Raw genomic sequence first — 10,354 nt, forward strand, 5'->3', positions numbered from 1 at the left:
AATGTATCAGGCACACCATGACAAGTTCTCAAGGCAAATTGACTACAAAATACTGCTGTTGTAAAGTCAAAGTTTATGATTTCATTGGGAATTCAGTTGTCTCACATATTCTCCTGTTTTTCTGGAAACTGTCTTGTGAGAGGATGTTTTGCTGAGGCAGACACTCTAGAGGCCATGTGCTATTTTGCTCTGGCAGACACTTGAGAAATGTGTGATGTTTGGAAAGAGATTAAATGGAACCCCTTAAACAGTGGGAGGTCACTGTTTTATTGACACTGTGCAACCCTTTGCTGTTCTTCACTGGTCTTTGTTGGTCTTCTCGGGCCTTCACTGGTCTTTGGTGGTCTTCACTGGTCTTCAGTGGCCATACGACACTTCCCTGTTCTTCCTTCTTCATTGGACTTCCTTGGTCTTCACTTTGTAGAAAGAAATGCTCCAATGCACTTTATGTAGTGTTCTGGCTTATTCTGGCTGTTTCTGCTGACTTGTGCCTATTCAGTGGAGCCTTGCAGTTTTGGCTGGATCATGTCATCACTACTAATTTGTGTTTGGTGTTTGCTATTGAACTGGACCGCTGACATCTTGACAACAAACAGTAGAATCGCCCCAATGAACTACTACTAAACAGGTCCACAAACACCTTTTCCTATTAACCTTCTTTTCCCCATACATCTGGTCAGTGTGCAAGAAGGGAGGTTGAAGCATTTAAAAACCCTGAATAAAGGGGGTTTAGAGAAAAATCTAAGCCTATGCTGTTGGCTGTTTGAGAGATATGTACAATGATTTGGTGCCTTGGAGTTGGGGCATGCAATCTTGATTCATTATTACCTCATTTGTTTAAATGTGGTGTGGATATTTTTGTTTCTGACATTGGCAAGATGCTAGAAATGCAACAGTGAATAATGAGCAAGAGACAGCTGAGGAAATGGGAAGTGATTAGGGCTCAGAACAGTCTATGTTAGTCCCATGAAGAATCTAGTGAAAATATGTTGGCAAGAGTTGAAGTGGGCTATACAAGATCCTCCTCTTACTAGAGACATTAAGTTATAAAATCCATTGAAAGCTGGAAAGGAATGGGATATAGGCAAGGATGGTCAGTCCCTTAATTATACAACTGCCCTGGCAGGAAAGTCAGGCCGGTTAGAGGAGCCAGAAGGAAAGTTACAACTCAGGAGAATATCGTGAAAGATTACTGACCCAAGGACTTTTGAGGGCACTGACATTTTCCATTAACAGTAGAAAATACTCATTATCTTAGATGAATTCATTAATGTTCTAGACTGTAGTCTCCAAACATATTAAAATGTTTTAGAGGGGTAATACTATTTCAAATAACAAACAGTTATTTCAATTTGGTGCCCTTTAAGGGATTAATTACATGCAGAAATATCTATAAAATATAGGTGTGAAAATACTGTTTTACATAAATATATAGTAAAAAGGGACTTTAAGAGGTACCACTAACACCTTAATATACCCAATGAGATATGCTTGGAAGGGTAGTTGGACGATAAGGAATCCTATAGAGACAAAAGGCGCCAGGCAACATTTAGATAGCTACATAATAATTTCCATGGTAAATAAGATACTCAGAAAGTAGAGGCCTGATCCTGATTTTCCACTGAGCTAACTTGAACACAGCCTGTTCTTTGCTAACATTCTAAAATGTGAAAGAACAAGCTTAACTCCTTAGAATCCAGAATTGGCTTTCCAAAACTCACGTCTGTTCCTTGAAAGCTTCTTAAATAGAATTGTTTCCAAAGTCTTAATTGATTTCAAATTGCAATAATTTCCCATTTTGTTTTGCATATAGTATGAGAGTGTACTATTAACTTCTATCAAGGGCATCATGGATATTCTGCTTTCCATAGGCACCACTGTAAGAAAGTAATTACTCCTTGATTCCATACCATGATATCAATATTACTGGGTCTATCTAACAAATACTTGCTCTTTCAAATCATTTAAGAAACTTTCTGCGGGGAAGTGGTGGCACATGCCTTTAATCCCAGTACTTGGGAGGCAGGGGCAGGTAGATTTCTGAGTTTGAGGCCAGCCTGGTCTACAGAGTGAGTTCCAGGACATCCAGGGCTACACAGAGAAACCCTGTCTCAAAAAACCCCAAAAATACAAAAAACAAAAAACAAACAAACAAAACAAAAAACCCAAAGAAATCAAAGCTTTCTCCCTTGTAACTTTTCTTTGCTATCCCTCCAGCCTGTTGTGCTACTTTGTCCTGCCTAGGCTTCCAGAGTGCTGGGATTGCAGGTGTATTCCAAATGTATTTCAAAATGTATATCTACATTTATCACTTGCTGTATGTGCCAAGGACCAGCCTAGACTTGGAGAGCGGTTCTGAAGAAGATGTGTTTGGGAGTGCAAGACAATAACTTAAAGTCAGTCATGGGTACAAGCTGACAGCCTTGTGGTCTGCTAAGCAGCTCCCCAGAGATCTCCAGACAGCTCATGTCTTCCAGACCAAAACCCCAGTCTTTTATTTACATATCAATTCAATCATTTACTATAGGTTCCCTTTTGATTATCCCATGAATCAGCGTTTTATGACCTAAACCCCTTAATTCTTAGAAAAAGACACCAAGTATAGTTTTTTAACATGGCAATGAATTCAGAGATCTGCCTGCCTTTGCAAACATAGTCAACAAGCTAGCTGGATGTGATTCAGGTCTAAGATCACCATTTCCACTGCTCCTAGGCCTAAACTAGCTCTGTCCTAGACTGAGTTCCTTGAACTCAGGACTTTGCCTGCCTTTGTAAGCACAAACAATAAACTTAGCTGAGTGGGATCCGGCTCTGTGGTAACCACTCCCCAAATCTCTTTATTTTCTTGCTTAATATCTTTCTGACAATTTGTCTCATTATTTAGCTACCTCTGTTCTATTAAGTCCATAGAGTCCCTCATGTTATTCATATTGCATCCTTATGTTTTGGATAGTTGAGAAATTATATATTCTTAAACTTGTGTTTTCAGAGTTCTTTCCCACAGCCTTAAGGGCTTTGCTGAAGATCACAGCATTTATCATTTAACTGAAATGCACCCTTACTTCCTGAACTTCTGCTACTTCTAATTATCATGGAATCATAAACCTTGACAGGGAGAACATTCCTAAATAACTTTGGTGGGCACAAAATTTCCCCAAAGAGAAACATAATGTGAATTATGTACATTATTATACCAATAAGCATTATGACTAGCCATCATCAGCACTCTTAGAGGATCCTACACTGTTGATTCTGCTCCAGGGTCAGGAACTGTGTCAGACTCTTCTTTCTGCCATGCAAGATTCTTGGTTTTTAATGTAAATGTAAATTATATATTTTGATGTTTTTTTTATTAGATGTTTTCTTTATTTACAATATCTCCTTTCCCAGGTTCCCCTCCCCAAAAACAAAACAAAAATAAATAAATAAATAAATAAATAAATAAATAAATAAAATAAAAATAAAACAAACCCCTATTCCTTCCCCCCCTCCTACTTACCACCCTAGCCCCTCCTGCTTACTGGTCCTCACATTCCCCTACACTGGGGCATAGAACCTTCACAGAGCCAAGGCCCTCTCCTCCCATTGATGACCGACATAGCCATCCTCTACTATACATATGCTGCTGGAGCCATGAGTCCCACCATGTATAGTCTTTGGTTGGAATTTTAGTCCCTGGGAGCTCTGAGGGTACTAGTTAGTTCATATTGTTGTTCATCCTAAGGGGTTGCAAACCCTTCAGCTCCTTGGGTCCTTTCTCTAGCTCCTTCATTGGGGACCCTGTACTCAATCCAATGGATGGCTGTGAGACTCTACTTCTATATTAGTCAGGTACTGTCAGAGCCTCTCAGGAGACAGCTATATCAGGCTAGCTCTATCAGGAAGCTTTTCTTGTGTAATGCTTGCTGTATCTTTTGTCATTGTTTCTTTGCTTCTTATATTTGTAAATGTGATGTTTGCCTATATAGTATAAATAACCTATTTTTAAAAGTCAATATGGCAATATTTGCCTTTACTTATTCTTCATTTACATTTTTTATTTATTATGAGAGTGAAGTGGGGCATGTCACAGCATAGTTATGTAAGTCAGAAGACAGCTTTCAGCAGTAGGATCTCTCCTTCCATCATGTGGATCCAGGAAATCTATCTCAAGTCATAAGGCTTTGTGCAGCAAGTGTTTTTACCTGGTTAATCTTGATGACACAATCTTTGCCTTCTAAATCCTCATAGATAAATTACATGTGAAGATCTCACTCTTTTCTGAAAGTTTGAGTTTATTATTTTGTATATGATTTATTTATCCTTTATGACTTTTTCCTTTTTTGAGTTAATTATTATAATTTATTGTCTTCCTAGTGGCTTTTTTTTTATACATTTTCGTTGTTAATTTTGGTGGTTAGCTTTGTTTTAAGATACAACTGTGATTTACTATATCTAATTAAGAAAACAAATGAAACAATAGGTTTCCTGCTTTTAAACCCTCTAAGAAACTTTGTGCTATGTAACTTTTCTTTGCTACCCTGCAGTCTCTTGTGCTACTTTGTCATATATTTCATGTCTACATATGTTATAATCCCTGCAGGGGAAGCACAGCTTGCAATGACTAAAAAAGCACACATTATAAGTTCTTTAAGATAACTTAGGAAAGTTGCATCCTGAAAATTCATAGGAGATACTTCCAAAAAGATGAAAACAAAAATACACATTGTCCCTTGGTAGTGTGTACACTCAGGCATATGGAGTTCTATCCCTGGCAAATCCCTCAAATATATACAAGGAATGTAATGCCTTAGTCACCAAGACCTTTGGCAGTGTGTTCTTCTAATGTAATTTCCCAAGTTTTAAAACTTTAAATGTTGTGATTGAGGGTTGTTGTGATCAGAAAAAGAGAAGGAGCTACAAGAATATGTTCTAGTGGGGTGTGGGGGAAGGAGGTGCCTCTGCAGGCCCATGCCGAGGCATCTCTTCGCCCTGAGAGAGCACCCACAGGACAGTACAGTTTAGAATAGAGTTTATTCAGGGAATGGGTAGGGAAGTTAAGAGAGTAGTAGAGTCAGAGAAAGGCAGAGAGAAGGAGAGGGCAGAGAAGTAGAAGCCAGGTATGGAGAGAGGGAGGAGGGAATGGAAAGGGAGTGAGCGAGTAGGAAGTAAGAGTAAGAGAAACAAGAGAGTAAGAGAGTGGCGGCCAGGCAGCCCCTTTTATAGAGAGCCAAGCCTACCTGGCGGTTGCCAGGTAACTGAGGAAGAGCATACCTGGCTCTTGCCAGGAACTGTGGCGGTTCCTGTGGGGAGTTTAGACAGAATACCAACAAAGGTAACTATGGCTATAGTTTTGGATGAATTATACTTGTCTACTTGTCTGGCCATGGGTTTGGCTGCTTCCTGTTCCTAGGCTTATGTTTTCATTATAGTGTGACTTCACATCTCTGTGTTGGTTCTAATCTCTCTAGCAAGCTTAGCCAGACTCTGAAGTTGGACCTGTCATAGTGGTCTAGTTTCTCTGCTTTCCTAGTCATTACTCTAAAAAATGGTTCTGTAGACACCTACATAGTCTTGCTCAGAGGACATTGGTCCTAAGACTCCAAAAAGATGCTTTATACATTCCCAACATCATCTATCACCATGTCCTACACAGACTGAAATCACAGAACAATCAATCCACATTGTGTGTCTGGTATGTATATGAGTAAAACATTAGTTTTGCAACAGCATTTTTAAGCCAAAGCTAATTTGCAAGACTGTCTTGTCAATGAATTTCTACACAGACACAAGGTGACTGTTGCTCAGTGCTTCATTAAGCAATAGGGGTTGAGTGCCATGGGCAATATATCAAGGATTAATTGTCAGTTGGTAAGCAAATTAGGTAGCAATCAAGGTTACATAAACATTACACTGTCTTAAGGATAAATGTTAGTTGGGAAGTCATAAATGAACAGATAATCAGGTGGGAAGAAATTGTGGCAAATGAATATGTTTCCTTAAACAACTTTTATAACAAATGCAGTTTTAATAAGATATCACCCTGCTTCCCAGTCAATAAAATTCCGTCGAAGAGTAATGAAACCTGCAAAGGTGATTGCTGCAAATCTGCAGATACCTCCCTCCAGAACCTCTGCGGGAGCCCTGCGATGCTTCTTACCTGCCTCTCTTCCTATTTACAAACATAATTAAAGTGAAAATGAATAGTCTGCTTCACTGCGTCACTGCGAGACAGTGAACACTGAGAGAATATGGTTTGCATGCTCAGGGTGACCTCTGCAACTTACTGTTGTTAGAAGACCAGCCAGGGCAGGCAGCATTCTCATGCTTTCAAGAAATAATGTCACACAAGGTTCTCATGAACAATCCTGGAAAAAAGTAGGGCCCTTTCATTTCATTTCTTTTCTTTTCTCTTTTTTTCTTTTCCTTCTTTTAGGGGGGTAGGGGAGGTGTTTTTTAGTTTTAAAAAGATTGTTATTGTTCTATATGACAAATGATAGGTTCTCAGAGTTGTTGGCTAAATCTCAGGTCCATTAACTGCATACCTATTTTTTATGTGACCGGGAACTCTCCATTTTGTTGTTTTCCTTCAGCATACTGAGCTTTAAAGCTTCTAGATGAGTATTTCGATTTCATTGTTCTGTTAGCCTCAGAAAGAGATGTAGAAGTCTTCACCTTTCAACCCAGGAACAAACATTAATTTTATACTAAAACAGAAGCATCCTGTTTTCAAATATATATAACAAAAACATTGCTCAGAGTGCATCATGTATTTATGAGAAAGCTTGAAGTTCATAGAGCAATGCAGAGAGATTGGAGCTCTTTGCTATGTTTACTTGGGTTTGTCCAAAAATCTGTGCCTAAGGAAGCAGAGAAACCTCTCACCTGAATGTCTGTTTCAAAGACCCCAAGGGTTTCGCACGCGTACTTGAAAACCTATTTACTGCACAGGATTCTAAACAACAGGAAATCTCATTCTTCAGACAAAAGCTGATTAGAACGAGACAGAGCGGCAGGCTGTCACAGCAGACCAGACATTAAACAAGAAAAATCACAATCCATGTTACAGTGCAGGACAGATACTGATTGTTTTAAGGTCACAGTTATCACAGGAAACTCAAAATACATTCAGCAAGCCGGAGAAAGATAAAATGTAGACCTGTGACAGGAGTCAATTCAAGGATCAGAGATGGTGTTCTAGAATACACTAGGCAGTCTGTTCTGATGAGGCTGAAAGCGTCTCTTTGTTCTCCGTTCCTTGACTGACTGCTTCATGGTCCAAACATCAAGGCAGGACTTATTTTTACACTGTTGCAGTAGACAGACACACATAACCTCATTTGAGAACTGCAGTAATCGCTGTTGCTGTCTTAGATATGTCTAGGCCCTTTATACAGTTAGGATAATTAGCATTCAAAATAGAAAGGTACTTTCTTCATGTCATAAAATAGCAAGAGGAAAAGAAAAACGAAGTCAAGGCTACAGCTTTCTAGACATCTTTCTACCCACTCCCCTGTCTCATTATCTTCATTTGGAAGCTGTAACTAGAGAGTCTCATTGGCCATATGCCTTCTTGTCTCCATAAGAATACCCACTTCTACCAGGAGGCTTTAGAAAATGAGTTTCTAAATGTGTTCCTAAAACCTTTCTCATGCAAAGAAAAAAGAATCTGTTAAAGAACTGTTATGGAAATTAAACGGTCTTTCTGTTCTAGTGTTCTTTCGTGTCTGATTGTGATTTGCAGCCTCCTAGTCATACATAGCTCAGGTAACCATAAGCACACTTGACTTAGATTACAACCCTGGCGTCAGAAGAACAAAAAGAATTCATGACACCAGCATAAAAAGAGGATTCGTCTTATGTAAAAGTAATACAATTGTTAGTAAATGGTGACTTTGAATGCTGTAGATGAAGAAGCACCCTGATGGTCTTTTAATGAACATATGGTTTTTACTTAGGGAGAAATTTATGCACTCAACGATTACTGGTAAATGAGTGTCTTTGAGTACCTATTACCTGTCATGTACTAGAAATAGTTCAGATGTGATAAAAGGCATGTCATCTAGACTCTGAATGCTTTAAACATCACATCCTGTCTCATTAATTTAGGGATATTAGCCATTATCATTAACATATAATACTATGTAATTATCACTCTGTGAGAATCATATTATCCTCCAACATGCAATTATTATTCTAAATACTGCACAGTTGTTAATGCCTTATTTTATTAGTATAAGACTGGTATTCATGTTGTCAAATATGCATCTATTATCACAGGTTTCCTTACCTATGTACTGAACTTGATAACGTACACCGAAAAAAAATGTAAGAATAAACTGAAAAAAAAAAAAGAAGAAGAAAGACAACTTGGGTAAGAAAGGTTTATATAGCTGTAAGTTATGATTGTCATGAAGAGCAGCCAGGGTAGGAGCCCAAGTTGGAACCTGGAGATAGGACTAACCAGCAACCATAAAGGAATGCTATGTACTGGCTTGCTCATCTACTTTTATATTCAGGCCTGATCCACCTGCCAAAGGGAGACAAGCCCTCAGTGGGCTTGGCCTTCTAACACAAATTAACAATAAAAAATAATCCCCACAAAATGCCACAGGCCAGGCTAGTAGAGGCAATGCCTCAGTTCAGATTCTCTCTGTCTATATGTGCCTATGTCTGTATCAAGTTGACAAAAACTAATCAGTGTACTCAGGTACTTTTCCCATTCAATTTTTAATTTCAAAAGTCAACAACTATGTGTGTGACTGTGTATGATTCTCTGTCTCTGTCTCTCTGTCTATGTGCGTGGGGTGGTGGCATGTGGATATGTGTACACTTTAACACACACTTTGGAATGCTTGGCAATGCTGCCCTGGGATTTATCTATATACACATTGAATTGTACTTCCATCAAAGTGATTTTTCTTTTATATAGGTGAAAACCTGATTCCTTTCTTTTTGATCTGATCTCAAAGCATCTCATATACTTGATAGGAAATCTTCAGTACACTTGAAATTGTCAGTTACAGTGAAGGACCTTCATAGTCCAGACACCTTAGTTCTTAGGTGGGATATAAGAAGATGGCCAGGATTTTTAAAGATCATGTATCAAGTGGCAGTTGATACAGGATAACATATAAAAGCAGTCAAAAATGAGAAGACAAATGAAGCAAATGTAATAAAAAGGTACAGGGAAACACAATTATATAAATCCCAGAAGCAATTGTGTAGTCAGGGTGTGCTTTACACAGGAACCAGAAGAGAAGCAATTGTATAGTCAGCGTGTGCTTTACACAGGAACCAGAAGAAAAGCAATTGTGTAGTCAGGGTGTGCTTTACACAGAAAACCGGAACAGAGGCAATTGTATAGTCAGGGTGTGCTTTACACAGGAACCACAACTGCTACAACTAGGAATGGAGAACGTTTTTCTGAATTTCTCAACAGTGTGTGTCACTTTGCCTACATTGTGAAGATGTTACTCATGAATCAGTGGTTGGTTCAAAGTAATAAAAGTCAAGCATGGGGACACCAGTGTCTTTACAATAGAAAACTAAAGGTAATATTTTTTTCACCTCAATGGGGAAAAAACCTTTTCCCATAAAATTCCACTGAAATAATGTTATAGCACCCAATACTTCTTTCTTTCACCACTTCATGTATTCATAAAGTATCAGAAACATTGCTAATGAATGACTTACATTATACATACACATGCTATTCAGAGAAACTAGCCAGATATTTACTGAGTGTTCTAATGAACAGAGAGAAAACAGAGGAACACAAAACTTTGAGAGACTTCAATTATTGATTCTTAATTAATTCCAAATACACTGTTTCTTTCAATCATATAACTCCAATCAACATTCTGCTATCAAATTCACCATTTTCACCTCCTCCAAAATATATGATAAAAGGCCTCGGCTTACCTAAGACATAATGCATATTCTAGTTTTCCCCTCAAATTCCCTGAGATTGCCAGAGCAACGGAAATGAGTGCTTAGCATACTGAGGCTCACTCATTCCATTTTTAATTGCACCAAAGTCATCTGTTTAAAAATCTGTTTCAGAATTTTGTCTGGAATCAACCTTGGTTTCTGTTTTAAGAATTGCTTTCTCTATATAAAAATAAGTTTAGTTTTGAATATTCTGGAGTTTCATTCTGTCTGTTAGATGTCCAGTTTTATGAATTTGTCCATTCAGGATCCTTGATTAGTTCAGAGTGTTTTGATTTGGAAGCCTGTGTATGAATAACTTACACCATGTTTTACAGTTTCCTTATCCAGCTTCTTTGACTTCTTTGACTACTTCTCCTCCTCTTCTTCCTCCTTCTTCCCCTCCTCCTCCTCCTTCTTCTCCTTCATTTTCCTCTACCCCTTC

General features: G+C 38.4%; 1 protein-coding gene and 1 long non-coding RNA gene across 4 annotated transcripts in view; both read left to right on the forward strand.

Moving 5' to 3' along the window:
* Gpc5 (glypican 5) overlaps positions 1–10,354 on the forward strand; it is a 1,368,055-nt gene that overhangs the window by 523,226 nt on the left and 834,475 nt on the right. The gene's annotated exons all lie outside the window — the stretch shown is intronic.
* LOC116085378 overlaps positions 1–10,354 on the forward strand; it is a 39,846-nt gene that overhangs the window by 17,959 nt on the left and 11,533 nt on the right. The window contains exon 2 of the long non-coding RNA XR_004116522.1: positions 8,260–8,353. This is a non-coding gene — a long non-coding RNA (uncharacterized LOC116085378). The remainder of the gene's footprint in view (positions 1–8,259; positions 8,354–10,354) is intronic.

The sequence above is a fragment of the Mastomys coucha genome, unplaced genomic scaffold, assembly GCF_008632895.1.
Source record: "Mastomys coucha isolate ucsf_1 unplaced genomic scaffold, UCSF_Mcou_1 pScaffold9, whole genome shotgun sequence".
NCBI lineage: Eukaryota > Metazoa > Chordata > Mammalia > Rodentia > Muridae > Mastomys > Mastomys coucha.